The following is a 24537-nucleotide window of genomic DNA, read 5'->3' as shown; positions in this document are numbered from 1 at the left end:
TCCTTCAAACAACTGATTTACTCTATATCAGGGATGTGTTTACCTGCCCTACTTAGATGGGGAAAAAACAAGTTTTAGCTAAATGTGGCTAGATATGAATATTTTCATCTTTTATTTCCATAAAGATTAGCTACATATGGCCCCTCGAGTAAACAATGTGTATTGGCTTATAAGCTCTGTTGGGGGGAAAAAACAGCAGCATTAAAGATGGATCTCTGCTCTCAGTTCCATTGCAACTGCACTGCAGCCCAGAGGCTACAAGAAACAAAAATGTTTATTGATTACTTTCCCCGTAACTTTGTACAAAGAATATTGGAGACCAGAGTGTACTAATGACTTAACTTCCTTCATTTAGTTGCAACATGAGGATGGAAGAAAAAAGCAAAGGGGATGTTATTTGTTTAAAGAAAACTGGGATTAGGGAGAAACACATAACCTTCACTCCTTTCAAATTAGCAATTGCTTCCAGCAGAATACATTCATATCCTTAAAAATAATGACTGAAATACTGTTCTATCTACTCACTGTAGAGCAGGAACAAGGCAATAATACTGTGCTTCCATGGCTAACAAACTGCCTTCTAAGAGGCAGCAATACAACGCAGCTCCACTTCCAGTACAAGGGAACTTGCTTTCGACCACTTCTTGCAGCTCTCCTTGCCTCCCTTCCTTTACTCCTCCCCATTTGTTCATGAAGGTTACTTCATTCTCTCTAGGCAACTTTCAAGCAGGTGCAATATACAATAGGAAACGTGTGAATGGCAAAACTGAAGTTATAGTTCAAGTAACCACACCCTGCAGAGAAGTTCTTATGGCATGTTTGGAAGCCTTTACATTTCATCCAGTGAAGTTTTCAACTTCAGCTCACCTATATTCAGCATAAATGAGTTTTCTAATTGAAAGACAAGTAAAATTATTAAAAAGATGGTCACCTAGTTATTCTGCACATTCAATCAATACCACGTCCCAAATGCACGCTTGTACTGCCTAATTTTAAGCGCTCAGTAGAGCCCACCACCTTTGCCTCAGTAGCAGAGGCACATCTAACAGACAGCCAAGACAACCATAATATGTACAGACTACATGAGACATCTAGAACTAGCCTCCTTCAAATGCTTATCTATCAGAAACATACTGGCATCTTAACCAGTATAATGTTGTATTAGCAAACAAGAGTTTCCCTGATTGCACAGCAATCACTGGTACTTCAGTCTGTCAATTAGGCAAGTAACAGCATTTCTCAATTCGTAGACTTCTCTGCTGACAGTCTCTGACTGACAGAGGGCACAAAGTGGCATAACTAGCACCTGCTTATATTTTTGCAGCCTGTCAAAATCATTAAGACTAAGCCACTGCTAGCCCTACAGCCCAGCAGAAACCAGTCCATTAGTGAGAGAACAGGGCAAATGCAGCAATTTGATCACCAATACCTTTCCCTGGTGGAGACACACTGACATCTTCAGTACTTGCCACAGTCACTCCCTCGCTGCAACTCTTTACCAAAAACGTTATAAGTGGTTTGGTTGCTGACAACACTGTCTTTGAAGTCTCCAAATCCATACAAGAATGCCCTTTGCTATGAAGATCTACAATTTCTTCAATTTGACTTCAGGTTAGAAAACAAACATACTTCACAATTGCGTTCTGTTCAAGTTCACGTAACCTGAGCATTTATCAGCTTCTCTGCTGCTCATAGCATTACTCATTTCAGCAGTGCTTTCCCTTGCTTTTCATCCTATCCTCAGAGAGGCAGTAAAACAGATTTATCTTTACCTTCTGATCTTTATTGTCCATTGTCACTTTTACAGATAAAAGCTTTTGCTTTGTTTCCTCTGCATCCAGATAGTGGTTTTGCCTAGAAATCCAACATTTCTGGGTGCCGGTTTGCTTTCTGTTAATCGTCTCCTCATGTAACTAAACTGGCTTTGTCACCATCTGCCTTACTGCACTTGGTATTACAAAGTGTTTCCATGTTTGTACATTTAAAAGTGAACCTTCAGCAAGAGAAGAAATCACAGATACAGTGCTTCTGAAACACCAACATATGCCTAAAAAACAAACCAATATCAACTATGGTTGACCACCAGTGGCTTTACTAATGATGGCTCTTTGTTAATTTGGTTCTGTTATTCCCATCCTCAATTCCACAATTAGATAGGATTGCAGATGTGGCTGCCTCAGGATATTTCATTATTCTGGGAAACTTGAGAAGTATAAAGAGAATGGATGACTATCTTCTAGTGGCCATATAGGAGAGAAGGCAAAAAAAAGTTGAGGGACATCTGGAAAATGCTGATTTTATCTTCAAGAAAAAGAACTACAGCCGCTTTAAATGACAACTTATTTGTATAAACATGTTTGATCAATAAGTAAAGGAATATTTACAAAGCTTTCCCAATAGTTGATGCAACATGCATATACATGTGTCTTGCCCTACTGCCAAAATTCTCTATGAACTGGAAAAGCACAGAATTTAACTGTAGACTGGAGTTATGCTACTCCCCTAAGCCTGTAAAAAAATAAGGAACATTGCTTTTATTAGCAATGAGTAACATTAACAAGGGTACTTGAGTACTGTAACCAGAGAAGTTTTGAGGGAGGATGCATATGAAGTATAACCCTAATTCTATGAAACAAAAGTGAAAATTGTCTTTTCTATATTCCTTAGGCTCTAAATAACAAAAGATAAACAAGTGTAATCTCTCTATATTTTATTAGGAATTGGTCATCATAGTCCCATCTGCTCTATCAGTCAATTCCAGAACATCTGAATGTAATATTAAAGTTAACCCAGTGAATACTTACTCCTGTTTCTGTTTAAATAGCAGTATATTTCAGTTTTGGCTTGATCTAATGCAGATTTTATTGAAACAAGTATATTACTCAATTCAGTTTAAGTTTTCAATACATTTTCTATAAATTGAATGTGTGAATATTCTCTACATTACTCTCCTGACAGCAGCAGTCCCATGGCAAAGCTGACTAAATACCTGCTTAGCAGCACAGCATGACAAAACCATATGCCTTTCCCACTCAGGTCACAGAGTCAAAACTGACCCTTCTGCCTTGATGAACAATTATTTTCTGAGCAGCAATTGGAAGAGGCTCACCACAGTACACAGAGGCCAGAACCCCACTGCTCAATATCACAGTAGCTGTGAGCCAACAACAGCCACTATGTCAATGAAGCGTTGCTGTGCAGCTTGGAAATAAACAAAACAAATTAAACAGGGATTTTGCAACCTGAAGTTCATCTGACACAACTGTACAAGGTCAGCAGCCCATCTGAAGCTGCACTGAGTAGTCATTTCATTCAAGATTACAGTAGGAAATTTGCAAATGATTAAACTTCAGGCCGCCAACATTTTGGTCTTTGGTTGAAAGAAGTTCACTGAGATCCCACAGACACTATCAAACTTACCAGAAGCAAAATCTGGGTGGATACACTTCACAAACTATGGTGACCAAATAAACAGGAACAGCAGAAGGAAAACAGTTTTGGAGAAAGAAAGAAGGGAGCACAATGTAAAGCAGCATCTGTCTGAGGCATCTTGGAGGAATTAAGCTGTGGTTGGCTCCGAAGACTCAGGTTGGACTGACTACCTGACCCTTGGTGGTTTCACTGTGCAGATTTATCTTTTCAATTTGCACTGCGTAAAGCACTTTTGAAAACATATGGTAAATGGAGACGTTTCTGAACACATCCCACGTAATAAATACATTTTATGTTGCATAATAAATAACCAGATTCAATTAGGCTCAGCATAGGAGCCATATTTTGTGACTATTGTTAGAAATTTTAACATCTAACAATTTTGGAAGAAAATAAACTTTCAAAAAGAACATCAAGTTGGTAGTCTGACACCTCCTTACAGCCACAGAATAAAAACCTGGATCCCATTATTGTCGTTATCTTGAGAACAGCATTTTAACTTCTTATCTGTGCAAGCCAGGAATAACACCTTTGAATCTTCATCTTCACACTTGTGCAAATTATACACTAGATGATAGTTGGTTTGTATGAGACTTTGGTAAGATCTAGTATGTGGTTAAACCTAGCTACAGTGGTCCAAATACAGTTTTACATGAAAATCAGACTGCCAGTATCTTAGAACAAAGCTGGGGGACTAAACTATTGAATTTCTTCCTTCCCAGAAGTATAAAGATCCAAGTAAAAAAAGGATCCTTGAAATTTAACACAGAATAGTAAACTTCTCTTCATGTGGGCAAGCTTTCTTAAAACAGTACCTTCCTGCTCCACTGTCGTGGTTGTGTGCGTGTTGTGTAACATATCCTTATTCCATTTATTTGTCAGGTTTCAAATTCTGTTACTCCAATACTTCCCCCCCACTCATTTTTTTTTTCCAGGCAAAACTGGAAGCCAAAGATGGATGACAAGGAAGTTAAATAAACTTTTTTCTGTTTGGAACCATGATTGTAAAAGCATACTACCAACTCGGTGTGTGAAGAGATGAATAATCACTTGTTATTACATGCAAAAAGATGGATTTGACACAAAGATGTAGAATGTTTTCAGATGATTTCTTTGTTCTGTTGGATTGAAGTTTAATTTCCACCTTCCCTAACATTCCTAATCTGCACATCACTAGAATCCCCCCCCAGTCATTTCAATGCAGTTTTCTAAGAAGGGAAAAAGAAAGGATTCAGAGTTCCTGGATCCTTTGAATTTTCCATCGAGTCAGTGGAGTTTCTCTCCAGGTTTGCTGGAGCAGACTGTGGTCCTGTAAGATGCATCTCTTGTGGTTCACCCAAGATGTTATTTGGGAAAATCAGGAATTTTCCAAATGCTATGCTATCATTTTAAAATAAGTTGGTAGTTTGGTTTCCTATGATGCATGCAGGATTAGTCTGGAAACTACAGCAATCAATTGTGGCCAAGTTTTGGATGACAGTAGTTTTTTCAGTCGCGGAAACTTGTGCAAGATATCTATAAGCAGGGAACAGCACTGATTCTCTGTCATTGCTATTGCCTTCTCCTTCTTTCATTCTCCCACTACCAGAGTTACATAGCTTATATTTTATGTCTGTACCATAAGATCATCAGATTTGGAACAATAATAACTCCTCTATCCATTACCTAGCATGGTGAGATACAAATATTTGGCTGTGTATATTGCGTAGATAATAACAGTCTATCAGCTCTTCAAACAGCAACAAATAAAAAACAATCTACAAACCAGCCAGTAAAATCTTTAGGAAATGGAAGTTGTGGCCCAGGTTCTCAAAGCAAGAAAAATTACTCTCAAGAAAACAAAGAACTCTCGGTCAGATTTCTTCGCACATTTTTCCTGTTTGGATGTGTTCAATGCGCTTTGAGCAGCAATCTGTTACTGGAGTATTTGGAAGATGCACATAGGGCCTGCTCTAAGTTTTACTTCATGTGAGCTACTGTGTACAATAATATTAAATGGCTTGGGCACATTGTAGCACTCCTATTTGACTTAGAGAAGTGAAAAGCAGTACCAAAGGAAATGCCAGTTTTCATTATGATTTACATAGATACATCTTATGTATTTCATAAACCCAGTAATAGCAAGAAAAAAAAAAAAAACAGGAGCAGAAAAATATCGCCACCATTTATGATAACCTGCACCTTGATTACTAACAAACCTGCTTTTATTTTTTTTTTAAGCCTTATTCTTTCAGGTAAATATATTCTGAAGCAAATAACAGATGACTGATGCTGCAATACAGAAAATCCTACATCAGCTACATTACAATATTTTTAAATAACGTTCCAACCTCTCAACCATCGTATGCTATCAGCACTGCTCTAGATTAGTTTTCTGTATATTTTCATCTTTGAAACTCTGGATAGAAGATTAGTTTAGGTCATACCATCAACACAATGAGTTTGCTGATTTCTCAAGCTAAATTAAGGGCGTATCATTACCACAGGAGCCCAACTGTGCTATAGAAGCTAAGTGCATTACACTTACACATGTATTTAACTTCAGCTTCAGTTTCATTTTGATAGTACGCCAGCTTGTACTTGTGATAACCTGGTTAAGGCTGTGTTATACATGTATACACAGGCTCATATGCAGGATAAAAATGTACAAGCCAGACTACAACAGTAAAGCTGCAGTCATCTCAGGCTAACATCCTCTAAGTTCACGTTCATTTCAGCATAACAACGGGTGTTGTCTTTTTCTGCATGCAAAGCAACATGGTCATCAGTAATTCTCTTTGTAATTTCACATACCTCAATGTATTTCTCAGGCAGAGGTCCTAGTCTGTCATTCACGTTGGCTGATAGCAATCCTACATAGGGGCAGATCTAGTCCACTTGAACACAAAAAAAAAAAAAAAGGAGAAATAAGACTGAATACCTAGATCAGATTCCATACAGATAAAGTTGACCGTCCATTTTAAAGACAAAAACAGCCTCATTAAAATACAGTTTGCTGGAGACAGTTTCACAGCAAAAATAATTGTTACATGAACATTAACTACAGGTGAAGGTTTTCACAGAGAACGCATTCTCGAACATGAGCAGAGAGGCTGGAGGAGAACAACTCCCTTCTGACAATTACACTAAAACAAAAGCTAGCTGAAGTGTACAGGAAAGCTCTTTAAAATCAGACAATACCAATTTAAACAATTTGAGACCCTTTGTCCAATTTTTGCCTGCAAATACAGACACCTATGTAATTCTCCTACTTAGTTCTTGTAAAAAAAAAACAAACAATCCACATGTAATGGTTTATGATAACATAAATAGCAGTGATTTACTTGGCAAGTCCATGCAACATACCGACAGGTCTGAAAGCCAAAGGCTGAAGCTCAGCCCCAGCCATTACTTAAAACAAAGCCACAAGATCTCCAAGCCTCAAACTGCCAAGTCTCACCAAAAAGGTGATGATTTAGATCCACTAAATTTCACATCGAGTAAATGAACTGCTGAAACTTGGTCTTCAACCAATGCTTGGAGCAGACATCAAATCGCAGGGTCTGAGATGAGAAAGGTTCATCCAGAGGACACTGCAACAGGTCTAAGCCCAAATAGGTATAAACAAAGGGAGCTATACAGCTGCCTCATTATTATACTCAGATGGCCAGAAACATTTTATGTCCTGATGATGCTATGTACAAGGGGTGGGAAAAACAGTTCTGCTATTATGCAGAGATTTTAAAGATGAATGCCTTTAAAAGCATGAAGATCAAAAAAAAAAATCAAATTAAGATCCCGCTGGCGATGAGTTTGTTAATTTTTGTTTCTGTGGAACAGAATCAGCAAGATTTATTTTTGTAATGGAGACTTTAAGACATTCTGTATCTCCAGCTCAGCAGGGAACCCGCAGGAGCAGCACGTGCAATGAGCTCAGCACCGTGCAGCTGGAGGGCAGAAGTGCTGCTGCATCACAGGGATGGGCTGCACCATTCTGCACCCACCCAGAGGGCACCACAGAGGCAGAGGCTCTTCACCTTTTGCTTGTGTACAAAATATTTGTAGAAAACAAGCAATCCTCCTAAGGAAAAGCTGGTTCAAACCACGTATCAGCCTTATTTTGGAGCTTGAACTTGCTCCAGAAGCTCCACCAGCCCTGTTGCCTTAATAACTTGGTCTTCCATCAGAGGTGAATATCCCATGAATTTTCACAAGGGACACCAAGGACCCAGAAACAATCATGTTTTAGTCCAAGGCACACTGAGATGGAAGCCATTCCCTGCATTTCAGCAGAGCTTTAAGTCTTTCTCAGGCTTCAAGTCTTTATCAGGCTTCAGGAATACTATAATTGCTAATAGCATTCGCATATGAAGAGTTTGTATGCACTGATAAGATGGGACAAAATAGTTTAGATTGCATGTCAGATTTCACAAACAAAAGTCAAGATGCCTGCTTTGCTAATGACATATATATATGGATATATATAAGCTACACATTAGGTAAATCATCTCCATAATTAAAGCCATAATCCCCAAAGAAAAGTGGTCATCACTGGCAGTTCATAGTCACTCAATTCTGGCTAAGGCCTGAAGCAGTGTTCTTGATAGCTAATTTCAAACAGATTTTTTTCTTAAAAAGATTGTATATGATGGAATATACTATATATTTATAAAACAGGAACCATAGGATTCCACTGTTTTCTTAAAGCATGCCTTTGAGCAGTCAGATATTTATGTGCCATAAGGAAAGGTTATCACAGCTTTGTGAAACAATCCTTGCCTACATGCTACCAGGACAAGTTTATGTATGGCTGCATGAAGTGTGACCTGCCCCAAAGAATATGCTCCTAAAGAGGGCAATCAGGATCAGTCCCAGTTCCTTGACCATTAGCTTAAGCTTTGCCATGCACTTTATTGAGATGCAACAAGGCCCACACTCACGGCAATATAATGAGTTTCCACAACTGAGTTCTCACTAAATTAAAGAACAAAACAGAACTCTGACTGCAGTGCATAATTGTTCAAGAGCAGCAATGCCAGATTGTAACTAAATTTTCTATACATTTCATTGTAATTCAGCATTTGAGATCAACTTGCCCAAATTATGATTAGACCATCAAAATCTAGTTAATTCCCCAAAACTTAACTATCTCACTGATTATTTCTTAACTTATATTTTTAAGGTTTTATTTCTGTTAAGGCAATTGACTGCCTCTGCTTTTGTGTTGAAGCAACAGGACCCTCAATGCTTTCCAAAATCCGATTTCATTATAAAAATACATCATCAGGTCCCAATTATGAACAGGAAGTTCCCAAAAATGGTGATTAGAAGCTTAATGCACTCTACGAGATTACCTAGGAATCTTTGTGTTTAAATAATGTTGGTGGATTACCCTACATTAACAACATAATACGAGTTAATGAGGCACTCAAAACAAAAGTCATAGCACTGCTCTTCTTTTGTTTAATTGCTTATAATCTTTGTTAAGTATAATACTAGGTGCAAACAATTAAATACAATGGTAAAGCAGTTCATCAAACCTAAGGAAGACCCATGGCAAGCATTCAGACCTCTATTCCCTGAGGTTAGAAGTTTAAAAACAGAATCATACTGAATCATATCCCCACTCATAGTCCTATTATCTTTCTTTAGTTCTTAGACAAAAACTGATGAAGAAGCCTAATCTCTAGATTTTATCATCAACTACTAAGAACAGATACATCACAATGTATAAATCCGTGTCGCTTCCCTGGAGTCAATGGAGTTGTATTAATTTACTTTAGCCAAGGTCAGAGCCATTTCTTTCGTATACTCAAAGCTAGGAATACCAGATAATTTTTTTTTTTACCTCTCAAATCAGAATCGCCACATCAAATATCTGTTTGATCTTGAAGAGATTTTACATGTTTTACTGGCATAATAATTTGACAGCGTTAGAAACACTTCTTGAATATAAGCCTTCATTTTTTTCCTAATTCTAATTCTTCTGTACTACAGAAGCACATAGGAAGATGTACATACTTACAGATCCATAAGCGATTAAAACTTAAGAGCTGTTGAGAGAACTGTCTCAGCTGATCTTCAGACATCTCACCTGCCTAAATATATTTGCACAGCATTTACTTGTCTCTAAAAGGAGCAATAGATTAACAAACTACAGGTGCCAAATGAGGATGGAACAGAAGCTCCCTTTAAAGTTAAGCACATAAGTCCTAGTGTGTCCTAGTAGCCTCAAATCATTTAAGTGCTGTAGAGACTTCTCCCAACAACTTGTCTCCTCCTATCTAGAATAAATTTCATCTCTGCTGTCTCACTCATCTACATTTGATCTCAACATTGATCTCAACAAACACCTTCCATAGTTAGAGAGCAGGTATTTGAAGCTAGGATTTAGAAGGAAGGCAATAGCTAGAAAATGCCAATACACTAAAATACATCCATCAACCTTTGCTCTTCAAGGGCCTTTTTCTAGAGAAACCATTTACCTCAAAGCAAACTGAACTGCTGTGAAAACACCACCCTTAACAGTAAGCACAAAGCAAGTAAAAGCATGGCCCAAAAAATAATATATAAATGACATTCAATTGCCTTCACTCTCACGGGCAGAATAACTTATTTTACTGGTCAGTTAAGAAATTTAAAGACATGCTTACAGTTCCCAAGGTCATCTAAAGCAACAGCTCATAGCCTTAAGGATCAAGCAAAAGAGTTCTTGGCACTGCCCTCCTCCAGTACAGCATTCATTCCTACCTCAGCTACCAAAAAGAGCCTCACGTGCCAGATTACATGGTTTATAATCTCTCACTCAGAAGCTAATTCAGTGCAGCTGAAGTCGGCTCCAGCCTCACCCAACTGGGCTCCCTGGCAACAACTGCAGTGAGGACAGACACCTGTGGTAGATGGTGAGTGCAAGAACGTTAACCTTTCCCATGCCAGTGGTGCAGCCTGGTCCATGTACATCTCATCGCAGCCTTAAACATATACAAGTGTTCCAATGAAAGCAGCCTGTTCCTCATTAGCAATTTCACAGTCCGAAAATAATGATGTGACAACAAACTCAACAAAATTTGCTCTAGGGCACAACAAGAAATAGACAAGATTTCCATATTTTTGGAGGACAATTTACTGTACTTGAAAGAGATGAATTCTTTCTGTTTACATTAACCGCCTCACTATTTGGTCCAATTATTCCTACTACTTCAGCAATCATGTTATGCTTGTTCAAGAAGAAAGAAATAACAACAGCTTATCTAGTTGAGAGCTAAGAACAAACAGTAAAAAATCAGTGGATGTACTTAAGCACTACAGTTGTTGCTATTGTGCTAAAGAGATGATTCATGTTCTCATAGCAACTCGGGTGAAAGAAAAATGCTCTTCTTCTGAAAAGGCTTCTGTTGTAATGGTTAAAGAACTCTTGAATAATCAAGCTAAATGGAGAGGGGAAAAAACACTTCCCTATGAAATTACGAGCACTAAACTCAAGGACGTGTTGATCTTTATATTATATCGATCTTCATACACCTCTCAGTTAATAATCTGCCACTGCTATATACGGTATCGAGCCAAGACAAAAACAGACAGCATCAAATATCAGAAAGCCCTTTAAATAATGTGAATCTTCCAGCCAACAGCTGTGATAAGCGAATGTTTATGGAGGTTTGCTACAGGAGAAATCTGTATTGTATATTCAAGGCCAAACACTCTTCAGTCAAAACCATTCACACAAATGATTACTACCAGCTCTTCACAAACCGCCCCATGCATTTTGCATTCACATGGCTAACTGGCCACAAGCAGCGAGCACCAAATCCTTTCTGGCATGGCTGTCATGCCACGCTCGTGTGTCACTTTGCTCTCACTGCACGCACATCACAGTCATAGCAGATTGCAGGGAATTGGCAGGAGTGACAGAGAAGTCCGATTGGACTGTGGTCACGTTAAGCTGACTTCATAGTTTCGGTGCACTGTGATCTTGTCTTCACCCATTGAGGCTTATACTGTTACCACAGTCAAAATAGATCACAGTTTGCTAGCACATTACTGTCATGTTTTATTCATGCTGAATATGCTTTATATATTTTTTTCTATCCATTCATGGCAAAATGGTTTTCACAAAGCACTTGCTAAGTTGCTGCAGGCACGGAGGACAAGCTTGTCCTTGACCTGTGTTTTAACACTCCCCTTTGAGTAGAGCTTGAGTTTCAAATAATGGCCAGGTTGTGGGATTAGGAATCAATATTCAGGAGCACTGGCAAGAGACAGGGGGCTTAATTTCCTGATATTGTCAGCACAACAGCAAGCTCGACCTAGGCCAGGTAGCATCAGTTACCAGCACTGCCTTCTGAAGCTGCTCCTAGACTGAACTTCCTGGGAGGGAATAAAGGCATTAACAGTTGCTTTCCTTTCTCCAGCTGCACTCTCCTTTTCTCTCTCACAATTGTCCTCTTCCTCATCATCCTCTTCTGCTTCATTCATTGCTTTTCCCCATTTCCTCTCTCATCCTTTTCCTCTTCCTCATCCTCCTCCTCTCCTCCCCTCTCTGCTTTCCTGTTCTTCATCCACAGGAGCCTCAGCACCATCAGCAGTGGGTCTTGGAGCTGTATGCATCTGGCATCATGTACAAACCACTTCTTCTGGCAGTACCCGCTCAGCCCTGCAGGATGGGGCCTGCTTGGATAACAAAAACCCACAGAGGAAAAAATGTTAAGTCTCTCAAACTGATTGTAGGGCAAAAAATTACTGTAAAAATCAGCAGAATCCCACCCAAAGGAAGGGATCGTGAAAGTAGACCTCTTGATCTCACCAAGGTACGTTCCACATTATCCCTGTGAGGGAGCGTTCAGCTGGTGGCCCACAGCTGGCTGCAAGATGGGCTGCAGTCTTCTATGTTTTATTTCCTCTGCCAATCTGTGTTGCAACTCTGTAGCCACAGAGAGTTCTGTAAGCGACCATTAATTAATGGCTTCAGCCAAGCAACACTGAGAGCATCTGCCCTTTCAGCAATGAGCATTTTGGAAACTAAAGCCATACTGGTAACTTCTCTTAAAAGTTTTCTCAACGAGTTTTGACAGCTTTAATACAGGAAAGTGAGATGGTGGCAGGATATCTACCAGAGATTGTTACACAGTTTTCTTAAACTTATCCAAAGCTTTTTAGGAACTTCTTGGAATGCCCAATGGTTTCACCATCCTCTCTCTCCATCAGTTGGATTTTGGCAGAGAAGCACGGCGGGATATCCAAGAGCACCAAAAGAGGATGGACTCATTCAGGCACTACTCCCACTGGAACTCAGCTCTTGTGACTATAGCAAAGTCCTGCTGGCAAAACACAACTGCAAGCTCAGCATCCAGCGCTAGAGCTCCTGGTGAGCATGCTACAGCAAGCTCCTCTGGATGCAACAGCTGCTGTGACTGTTCACTAACACTTTTTAAGACACTGACTTGAGCGTGCACCTTATCCAGACCTTTCAAGGCACCCAGTGTTACACTGAGACCAATGTGCAAATTAAATCAGAGCCTAGTTAGGCAAATAGGTTTAAATTTCATTATTATATTTGCTTTTAATATCTGCAAAATACAGAAATATCTAATAAAGAAATGCTTCTCTGCTTCATTTTAGAGTCATGTTGAAACAACTAAAGCAGCTCTTTGTGAACAAGGTATACACACCCCAAAAATTGCCTATAAATGAGATTCATCTTTGCCCTACACCCATTAGCTTCTAGAGCCAGCAAACAACCCCAATAGGCAGTGAACTTCACTTTCAAATTGCATTGAGGATGTATCTGATGCAGGGCAGTCAGTGCAGGGAGCACTCCTGACATGAACTTTCTTCTACTCCTGCAAGGCCTGGGAGCACGTACCCATCTGGAGTGCTTGGAGCACTTTTGCCCATACACACGCATTTCAGCAATTGGCCAAAATGTCTTCTAGCTAATTTTGGTTTCCACAAGAGCTAAGCTGCATGCATATGGCTCTGTTATGATTAAATGATGCACATCTAAGTGCGTTGTGTTTACAAAAAGAAAATGGTTATGAAGCGATGTTTTCGCTAGCTCTCTTTGTGTGCTTAGAACATAATTAACTGGAGGACAGGCTTGTCCTGACACAAGTCAAAAATGATTTAAACAGAGATCTTTCAAATTAAATGCTTGCGAGCCTGCTTGCGGGTTTTATGTATTTCAGGAGGGCAGATTCACATGGCAGAGTACACCAGGAAGTATGGGAACAGCACAAGAAATGCCCGTTCCTTGCAGTACTTCTCTGGCTTGTCCGTTCCTGAAGCATTACAGCAGATGATTCATAGGGCAGAGAGTGTTCTGCAGTGCAATTTACACTCTGCATCTGTGTCACTTCTTGACACAGTAAAGAGAAACTTTGATACACCAAAGGTTGGCCCAAAGTTAAAAATAATCTCTGGTAACAGTAAGCAAGCTCTTCCTGCTCAGTATCAGACATGCAGACCCATGTAGATCACTGCTGTATTTCCAGCAAGCTTCAGTTCCAATAGTTGTGTTGCCCCAAATCCCCAGTGCAGGGGTATATAGGCATTTGCAACCCCATTGGCATCTCTGTACAACAGCTTGGCTTGATCTTTAAGGGCATTTTATCCCGGCAGTACCCAGAGAAATAACCCACTGTACAAACAGAGGCATTTGGAAGTCACAGAATCATAGAATGGCTTGGGTTGGAAAACACTCCAAAGATCATCTAGTTCCAACGCCCCTGCCCTGCCAACCCCTGAATCAGGCATATGCAATGGAGCTCAGCAAGAAGTAGAGTCCCATGTTCTTTCTTTACAGCAGCAATACGATGGAGCTCAGCTTGGTTGGGCTCATTTTTCCCTACTGCCAACAGTGCAGTACTTTTTAAACCAGCAAACAAAGTTCTTGTGTGCGCAGCTTTGTATTTTAAAGCAGACCCCTAAGGAACTTTCAACAGTGTCAGCATCAGTGTTACAGTGTTTGCCACCACCCATGCCAAGCTAAGCCAAGGGAGACATTATTCCTGGAAACTCCAGTGTTCAAGGGATTTCTCATGTCTCTGAATTTACTGAGGACCAGCATAAACTATCCTGGATAGCTTCTCGGGGCTGAAAGCAATCTTGAAAGCTGTGGCCCTTTTTGCCTAGAAAATGAATTCTGAAATGCTCATTTTGGACGTAAGTCGGATCTACTACTGTGGTGGCACCACTAGGAAAGCATTATTGGAAGCTTGGTAGCAAACATGCTCTGTACTTCTTTCTTTCTTTCTTTGAGTGTGCTAGGTTATTAACGTTGTGGCAGGGACACGATCCAAGTCAAGGTGAGAAAGGGTTACTGCTGCTAAAATGAGTGGTTCCCAAGCCTCCAACATATTCACACCACTACCTTTGTGCAGAGTAACAGTAAAAAAAAAATCTGCAATTAGATCCTAACCACGTGTGCTCTGATACATCACACTACACAGCCACATGAACAACAGCATCCGCACCAATGAGGAAGCAGAAATGTATTGCTGGGGGCAGGGGTGGTGGGGTGGTGGGCATACAGAACCACTTCAGGGGCACAGCACACTTACCTGAGCTTGAAGCTATCATTGGAAATTCCTCTTTTAAATAATCTAAACTGTTTCATAAATTGCATAGATAAATTACTTGACAAAGTAGTAAATCTGTCATTATACAAATTGGGTATATGGCCACTGATCAACCAGAGAAGCTGTCAAGCAACAGAGATATCCTTATCATGATGGGTAATGTAGAAGACCACCAGTATGCTTGTAGAGCAATCACAGAACTATCCACTAGAAATGTCTTTCCACCACTGTTTCAGAGAAAGGGATTTTTCTGGCCCAAATACATTCACCTAATGACTCCATAGAACAAATGTTGGTTTTGCTCTTTTCTCCAGAAAATAAAGTTTTGACTTGCACACAGCAGACCTTTCTGGTAGAACCTACTGGAACAAGGTCAGGCCTCACAAAGGCAACTTTCTCCAGGAATTCAGCTCTGTCCCTGCTTTCCTCCAGAACAGTGTTGAATTCATTGATGAAATGCCTTTGGCAGAAAAGAACTACATTTCTGCTCAGCTATCCCAGGTCAGATTTTGAGTGGCATGGATTATATGGGGTCCAATCTTGAAATGTAGTGATCTTCTGCTTTAGCCAGATAGAACCAGACCTGGAGGTCTGCTACAGCTGTGTTGACAATCCAGTACATGGCAGTGCCAGAAATTAAATACAATATTGCTCTTTTTGGCTGCCAAAGTAGCTCTAAGGAACCATTTACACTGAGTACTGCAGAGTCCAAAATGTGGGAGGTATTGCCCAGAATGCAAGTGAAAATGTGACTTTAGAACTGCACGTTGGCAACCAGCCCTCACACTGCAAACAAAAGGGGCCAAGACCATTCCTAGCATTAACTGAGGAGGGTAGGCTCCCCGCTGGAGTTAGTGAAATCTGAAACAAAACAAATCACCACAACTGTGATCCAGAAACTGTATGTCTATAATCAGATCTTCTGTCCTTCTGAGGGCTGACTAAAACTTACATTTAGAGGGCTTTCGGAAAGCCATCCGTCTCTAATAAATAGGGTACCAGCTATACATCAAGTGCTGTGACTGTATCAGGGGTTTGAATCACAATATGAGACATGGTAAGCCAGTTGCTCATCTTTGTTTAATAACAAGTTCCCCTTAGCCCAACACATAACCATCTGGAGAGAAGGAAACATTCCCAAAAACTGTGATTTAGTTTTTAGTCAGACCCCTTGGGGGTCCATTCATTTTCTATTCATTTCTTTTTCACATATTCTTCTCTTGGACCACTTCAGCCTTCAAGAACGGCTCGCATACTGTAAGAAATAAATTTCTCCCTCAAGTAGACCATTCCCTTCTCTAAGCACTGTTTTTCCTCTGGACATCAAATTCACACTGTTTCTGAAAGCTATTTCAATTCTTCTGCAAGTTACACTTTAGCAGAAATATTATTCCAAAATTCACTGTTCTCTAGTCCGCTAGGATTACCTGGTGGTAATACACAATACAGTAATTACCTGGTACAATACTCCTCACCACAGCATCTCAACCCACTTTTATGAAGTATGAAAATATCTATGAGCCTCATTCATGTGAAATGCATCGTTATTTTTCCTATTGCAGGGAAAACACTACTTCCTTGTTCTCCCCAGCATTCAAGGAAAGTAAGAGAGAAGAACTGAAACCTGATTTTCCCTATTATTTCTTATGGAAGTAGTTTCTGCAAATATACTTGCAGACTTGAGGACGATTTCACATGACAAAGTTACTCGGTGCATTTACAGCAAGGCCCTCAGAACAGAGGTGCCTTGATAGAAATGTTACTCCCTGCTGCCATTTGCTAAACAAGCAGCAAGTTCACTCTGTTCACCTTTGTGTCCCATTCATAAGCAAACGGCTCAAACAACTCTTGATTCCAAGCTGTCTCCCTGCCTAATAAGTTTCGTTATTGACAGCTTGCCAGCAACAGCCCTAAAGTCAGCCTGAGAACATAAATACAGCCTCTTGAGCTTGCTTCAGTGCTAGAGAACTGCTTTCAATACTGTCGACAAAGCTTTAATGGTGTGAACTTAGAGCTCGAGTACTACTGAGCACTCCAGCGATCAACACCCACAGAACATTCAGAGAGTTTCGTTCCAAAAGTATTTTAGGAGCCCTTGAAATCAGAGGCTTTCTCTCTGCTCTGCAAAAGCACATTTTGGAAAACAATTTAGACCATTTTTAGCTGCAGAAATGTTGAGATAACCCCACGTGCAGTGTCACTTTCCTGTTGACTTCATTCCCACAATGTCATACTCTCAAGCCTCCTGCCTTTTTGGTCTCTTTGACTTTCCAAAAAGCTCTGAAACGCCATGAACATATATTAAAAGTTCAGCAAAATTTCCTGTTCCAGCTCATTCCTGAGTGGCTCGTGGGATGGAACAAGTCCCGCTGCCCCCTCCTCGTCTTATCCTTTGCTTAAACCTGAAGAAGCTGAATGCTGCTCCAGTTCAGGCCACCAAAGCATGGGAAACACTGGCTCAGGCAGCCTGTGTGTGACCTGCCCTCACTGAGCACAACTAGTTAAAGCCCCTGGGCTGCAGCTACAAGCTTAGAACATCTTTACTTAGTATTTTTCCTCATACAGAGCAATAAATGCTCCAAGTAATTATTGCTTTGTGTCTCATTCTTGCTTTATAGCATCTGGAGTCTTCTTTTCCACCGGATTTCAGGAAACATGCTGCAGCACCCAGCTGTCCCAGAGCCCATTCCCCAGCTCACAAACTTTGGGCTTCAGGGTTGGCCAGCATAAGAAAGTTGCACAAGTTTAACAACCTTTAAGCTGATCTAAAGTGACACAAAAGCATGTGTGGGGGGAAGGCTACTGGCTTGCAACTATCTTATCCAAAAATTAGACAATTAGTGGTTGATGCAGCTATTATGGTAACCTCCTGATTTAAACTAATTTGATGTAAGCTGGTTATAAACCAATTTAAGTGTGTCCAATCAGAGACTCGTGCTGGTTTAGCTAACTGGATTTTGCAGCTGAACTGATGCTGCTGCTGTGCGTGGACAAGCCCCTGGGCTCGTGCACCCTGTGTTGACATCGCTTCTGTCTGCTTTCATTTACACAGGGCTGTAAATCTCACCAACTCCTGGCAGTCCTGCTGAATGCCCACGCAGAACAAGTGGAATGCTAGTACAAGCCCAGAATTCTTTCATGTTTTTGTTCTCAAAGAAGAAAAACATTAGTATTTTATCACATAACTCATGTTATGCGCATATAACGCATAACTCTTACTGACTAGCCTCCTACGGATGGCACTCAAGCATAATAACCATTATAGGAACTGAAGTATACAGTCTCATGTTTCAGTGGCAAAGAATCATCATTCCCAACCACACAGCCCAGCAAATGTCTGGAACAGTTCTAAGGAAATTGAGGTGTTACTCTTCGGTGAGCAGAATTCAAACCATGGGATCGTTTGAGTTGGAAGGGACCCTTAAAGGCCATTTGGTTCAACTCCCCTGCCATGACCAGGGACATCTACAGCTAGATAAGGGTGCTGGGAGCCTCGTCCAGCCTGACCTTGAATGTCTCCAAGGATGGGGCTTAGGTGCGCTATCTGCAAGTCTTCCCTTCGCATGATGGCAACACAAAAGAACAGTAAGCAAAAGGAGAGCATGGAAGCAGGTGCACAGAGGTATCTCACAGTGACTTTCACTTGTTCTCTATTTTGTACGGAAAGTTTTGGCTTTCTGCAAATTACTACAGGGTGTGATGCTGCTCTGAGCCCTGCTACCGACTCAAGCTTTAGGCACAATGTCCTCCAGTCCCACTGGAGCACAATGCTCCTCCTAGCTCATCAGTCTTCGTCTTGATCTTCTTTTCATGGCTGTGGCATTTCCCCAGGCCACATTTCCTTCTGACCCATGAAGCGTGGCTCATCAGTTCTGAATTAATCATCCCCCTCTCTAAAAACATGCTTCTATTAACAGCAACAGGGTTGTTCTGGGAGTAATGACCCAGATGATACCACTCCACCAATATATGAAGCTCAGACATACTTGATATGATCACAAGAGCTTGTCCTTAAAAAATAATCAGTTTCTATAAAAATGTGGGGGAAACCCACATTTATCTTCAATACACTAACCTGTGTTCTGAATTGGATTTTTAAAGTTTTGCTACAATAAACAAAGCCATTTTTGTCAGAACATTCTAGGAATTTCCTCATCAAGGTTCTGTATGATTGAAAAGGAACTTCTCATCCAAGGCCAAACATTTTTCAAAAATATTTCAAGCAGTGTAAACAGTAAATGCAGTTTTATATATATATACAGATATAGGTCCAACATAATGATAGATTAGTATGTTGAGCTATCATTGGTCTGTGATACTGCAATCTCTTAAAAGCTTGTAGCATTTTAATAAGAAGAGAGGCCCAATTCAAAGTAAAGAAAAAACCTTTAAGCTCAGAGTAGACATATATAAACTGACAGACTGACTGTATTATCTAAACTGCTGTTTTATAGCTGTATTATGCACTCAATCTAAAAAAAAAAAAAAAAAAAAAAAAAAGTTAACATAAAAAATGCATAAAGATAAGGCAGTATTGAGGGGTGGAGTTGTGTTTTTTTCATTAGATACATTCTTTGATTTCCCTGCCTAAAATGCTGCAGTCAGCAGTAGCTTAATTCTAAGTTATAATTAGGGTTATGCATTACACCAGGACTCTTGAGCATGTCTAACCTAAAGAAGTTCAGTGCATAAATGAAAAACAGACCTGTGGCTGGCTGACTTGGCATCAGCCAAGATACCAATATATAGCAACAGAATAAATTTAAAATGAAAATTAAATGTGGTCATTATAGCTTAAATTGATGTCACATTTGCCAACTGTTTATGAAAGAAAAAATTAAAGATAAGCATGATTCTGGAGGAGGCAGTGTGCCCTGATACACAGCAGCTTACTGGGGCTTGGGGTGCATTCTAAAGTAACTTAACACTGATTTTGCTGCCTTCAAAAATGGTGAAAACTTCTGAGTTGGTTTTTTTTTCCTAGATGAGTTTGTTCCAAACTGCACATGGTGCTTAAGCGCACAACTGCAGAGTACATTTTTGCTAATGAAAGGCTCCTTTTAATTTTGAGAAATTTGGTTGCTTAACAGCACTGGCTATTAACACCAGCAGGTCAAAGACTCAAACACAATTCAGATCTCCAAAAGACTTGAAAGCCTTATGAAATTAAGTGAAGACATCCTGATTAATCTGCGCCTTCTATTTATTCTATTTTCTATTCCTGGTATAAAAGGTGGAAAGCCTTGTATCTTTAAGGACAATTTCCTCCAAAAAAATGAACAAGGTAGTGAATAGTGCAGAATACCTTTCAATTTTCTGCATTACAGCAAATAATTCAATTGGTGGGAAACACATTATTTTTGTGTGCTTCTAAGCCTTTTTCGGGAATTATGTTGTTTAGAATGTAACAGAATGCATTTTACAAGCATGCAGCTTAATCCCATGCAAATCAAGTATTAGAGTATGTAATCAGCATGTTAATAAAACCAGATTCACGGAAGGGCAAAACTGGATGCAATCTGTGGCTGAGTATGACTTGCATGCACCTCACAACTTGGGGATACACCTCTCCATCTCAACTGCCTCTCCAAGTGTTTCAGCATATGATGGGAAGAAATCCCGTAGCCTTGATTTTATCCACCCATGGTGAAGAATCATAGAATCACAGAATGGGCTGGCTTGATAAGGGACACAATGATCATCTAGTTTCAACACCCCTGGTTTGTTCAGGGTCACCAACCACCAGACCAGGGTGCTCAGAGCCACATCCAGCCTGGCTTTGAATGCTTCCAGGGATGGGGCATCCACAACCTCACTGGGTAACCTGTTCCAGTGCTGTGCATGTTCATATTCAATCAAGGCATCACAGGAGAGGCTGAGAGCAGAAAGGAGAGGAGCACCCCTCCTCTGGCCTCAGTGTTATAGCTCCTATCACACATTTCTCCAAGCATTTAAAGGGTTGGAAAGAAGTGTGAATTTCTGCGTTCCTGTGCAAAGTGGACACAAACCAACAATGGAAACACTATTTAGAAAAGGTGGAGTCTTCCGCTGTGATTTCTTTTTTCTTTATGATTCTATTTGCTCAGTGAAGAAACAAAGTGCTGCTCTCTGGCAGAGGCCCAACCACTTCTACATGGCTTATTCGAATATATAACATAGTGTTTAAGCATGAGCTTAATTTTAAGCAAAAGAAGTCTCTCTGAAGTCATACCGTAACAAGTCACGCACCAAATGTTAAAACACATATTTAAGTGCTTTCCTGGACTGGAGCCAGAACGCCTAGCTTGCTGGATCCAGCCTTCAATATGTAGGTTTAGATCTTAATTTACAGACTTGATCTTAAGGAATAAGATTGTGCAAAACTGAAAAAACTTGCTTTGTTATCACAGTCATTAACCTCCTGAGTCCTTTGGAAACACATCCCCTGCAATAAGCCCTGTGGACATGCCTTTATACACACGGGTGTTGCAACCACACTGAAAAGTTGGCCAAACTTCAAAGAATATAAGTTTGATTTTATGTATATATATTTGCATGCGTATATATATATATATACATATGTGTGTGTGTACATATCTATGTCATGTATATGTATCAGCTGAAGAGGCAATGAATTAGAGTTAAACATTTGTTTTTGTAAGTCATATTGATTGCATCAGTGATGTTTCCTAAATAATTAAAGGTTTGCTTTGATCTTTGATTGTAGGCTTGAGTTTATGACAGTTAATGTAAGTATCTTTAAATGAAGCCATCCCACACTTAGCTATTATACAGCCTCGCATAGGATCACTGGCGTTCATCTGACTAAAATGAGTGAATTCAGGAAGCAAAACTATTATGAAACTATTCAGCCAAGGAGGCAGGGCGGGATTGGGTTTCCTGATACCTTAAATCTCTGTAATGAATCACAGTTAGGTCTAACCACCCTCCCTGACACCAGGGAAGCCACCTAGGTGCAGGGATGGGAGCAAGTGAAGGGTGCAACAGAGCCTTCCCTCTTGTCTTCCCTTTCTTGAATCAAATACTTAAGGAAAAGAAGACTAAACAGAACTCTTATGTAAAATAACAACTTTCCTTGGCACGTTCTTTTTTTTCCAGATAGGATTTCTAGTTAAAGAGATGGGAGAAGAGGTTAATCATCCACGGAACCGACTGCAAGCAGCCTACCAAATAAGGGATGAGCCCAGAGGACCTCAGCTCATGTAAATCAGCATCGTTTCATCAAGCTCAGAGCTTACGCCATCATGCACTCACTGAGGATCTAAAACCCAAATCTGTAAATGAAAATGATGCTAATTACAGTTCACCACCGAGCAACTGCCTTAATTTTAAGGAAATGAAGGGAACGGGCTTGCTACATGACAGTCGATATCATATTGCTATACAACTAACTTAAAGTTGTATAAGTTAGATTATAACTTTTGAAGAAGCAATTATGATTTTATTGCACCCACTCTGCTGATGATTAATGCAGAGAGCCTAGGGGAAAATGCATCCTATCATTTGCTAACATGCACTATAATTATGCATACCTCTCCAGGTACTGTAATTTAGGACTTAAAAAGCAACATTCTGAACGAGGACTGCTGCACTTGTAAAACATTACAGATGTGTTATCATATAAATGAGGTAGCTTTGACATGATAGTGTTCTAATAAATCCTCAGCTCAGATTTGGAGACAAGATATGTCAAAAGCAAAATCCAAACCGTCTCTTAATCTTCTACATAAACTGTTTATTTTTTCTGAGACCTACAATAATACATGTGTCAAGAAGGCTTTGATGGCTTCTAGATTAAAGTACTGTTGGGTTGGAGTTTTCTCCCCCATTGCAGGTCATCTTAAGAAGGCTCATTTTAGTTAAATTAACTCAGCTATTTGCAGGTTTTAAACACAGAGCAAAATAAAACTGTTTTCACCAAATTGGGGACTTGTAAGATGAACTTCATAAATAACAAACTGATTTCGCTCCATTTCGGTGGAAGTTTTTAAATAGCGAATGCTGAATGATCTTCTGTCAGCTGGAGAGCTTCCTTTCACACCATTTGCAACAAATCCAGGAGAAAAAAAAATTTAAAAAGCCAAATACTTTGTATTCAGGGAGATGAATTTATGAACCACCCCCAAACTCAGCTTACCACCATTCTGTGTATTTTTTATGTTGTAGCACTGACCTGATGTCTCTTGCAGGTTTGGGCCCTGATCTGCTACGTGGCAGAGTGGAAAGGGGCTTTCCAACCCCCTGCACAGTTTGGTTTAAAGTTCAGCCTGTCCAGACAGAAACTTGGGAAGACAAATAGTAAAGAAAAAGAGGCAACAGTGCAGGCCCATTGGCAGCTGGGAAGCTAAAACTAAAACCTGTATTTGTTCAATCAGCATTTAGTCATGATACTTCTCCGTGCTCCTGATGCTGGCCACTTCATTCCTCATCACCAGCAAAAATTGAGCTTTCTTTTTATGAAAATGCACTGTAGAGAATAGATCATGCACACACAGACACTCGGAGCTGCTCGTGGAAAAAGCAGTGTGTGCTTTTGGGGTTTTAGTGGAGCATCTCTCCCAGCTGTCTCGGTAAGTGGTAGGGAAGGAAGAAAAAACAAATGAAAAAACAGAAAAGGCAGCGTTTCTACACAATACTGCGTGAACAGCAGTTGCATGTTACGCCAGCATCTGCTCTAATTATGCTATATGAGTGGTTCAACAGCATTTTGTGGTTGACTGTGCTGAAAGCCTCCCATAAGTTTGGGTTGGTAGAATTCAAGATTTATTGCTATTCCAAATCAACGGCTAAAATCAACATATATCTGTAGTTATTGATTCCAACTTGCATTGTCAGCCGTTATTTTTCATCAATTTCATTATTTTTTTTTGGCCAAAACAAAAACATAAACTTAAAAGCTTTTTAACAACTTGACCACAGGAAAAAAATCTGAGCGAGATATTTTATTTGATATATTACAGTCCCTCTCCTAAAAGCAGATTATTTTCAGGTGTATCCCACAGAAATTATCTTTCAGGAGCTGGCAGAAAGACATGCACTTTTCTTCCATGAAAGTTAGCTAACTTCTTGCTTTGAGCTCTGATTTTTGAGGCAGCAAATAAGAAGTTTTCATTATATGCTCTTCAAAATGAAGCTAAAGAAGGAACTTTTTGTAATTCTTATTTCTTTCTTTTTTATTTTATTTTATTTTTTTTTGCAAACATTTTGATAATAATTTCCCATTTGCCCAATCTTGACTGAAAAAGCTTGGATAAAGACCTTTTCTATGACTGCTGGAATCTTTATTCTTGCAATTGCTCAAGTTGCAGGCAATGTCTTTGTGGAAGTAAAGCACTTGCAGCTGTCTAAGGTGCTTATAAAGAACATAGAATTCTGTCCTCAGCTTTCTAAAGCTGGGTATACACTCAACATCCCCATACATCTCTAACTCAGATAGTTCTGCTAAGGCCAGGAGTATCAGGCTCTGAAATTGACTGCTGCTCATTTTGCCAGAAATGCAGCAGTCTCTTTGTACCGTGGTATTCTTGTCAGGCACAAATTAAAGCCAGCC

The 24537-nt window shown here is 39.9% G+C and overlaps 1 long non-coding RNA gene across 1 annotated transcript in view; it reads right to left on the bottom strand.

Annotated features, from left to right (window-relative positions):
* The window catches only part of LOC128082372 (uncharacterized), a 318448-nt gene that overhangs the window by 65031 nt on the left and 228880 nt on the right, over window positions 1–24537 (bottom strand). Inside the window, exon 8 of the long non-coding RNA XR_008207640.1 lies at window positions 6226–6308. This is a non-coding gene — a long non-coding RNA (uncharacterized LOC128082372). The remainder of the gene's footprint in view (window positions 1–6225; window positions 6309–24537) is intronic.

This window comes from Tympanuchus pallidicinctus, unplaced genomic scaffold (assembly GCF_026119805.1).
Source record: "Tympanuchus pallidicinctus isolate F22 unplaced genomic scaffold, pur_lepc_1.0 scaffold22, whole genome shotgun sequence".
In the NCBI taxonomy this organism is placed as follows: domain Eukaryota; kingdom Metazoa; phylum Chordata; class Aves; order Galliformes; family Phasianidae; genus Tympanuchus; species Tympanuchus pallidicinctus.
The sequence above is the reverse complement of the archived record's forward strand: the minus strand, read 5'-3'. Positions and strand labels throughout refer to the sequence as shown.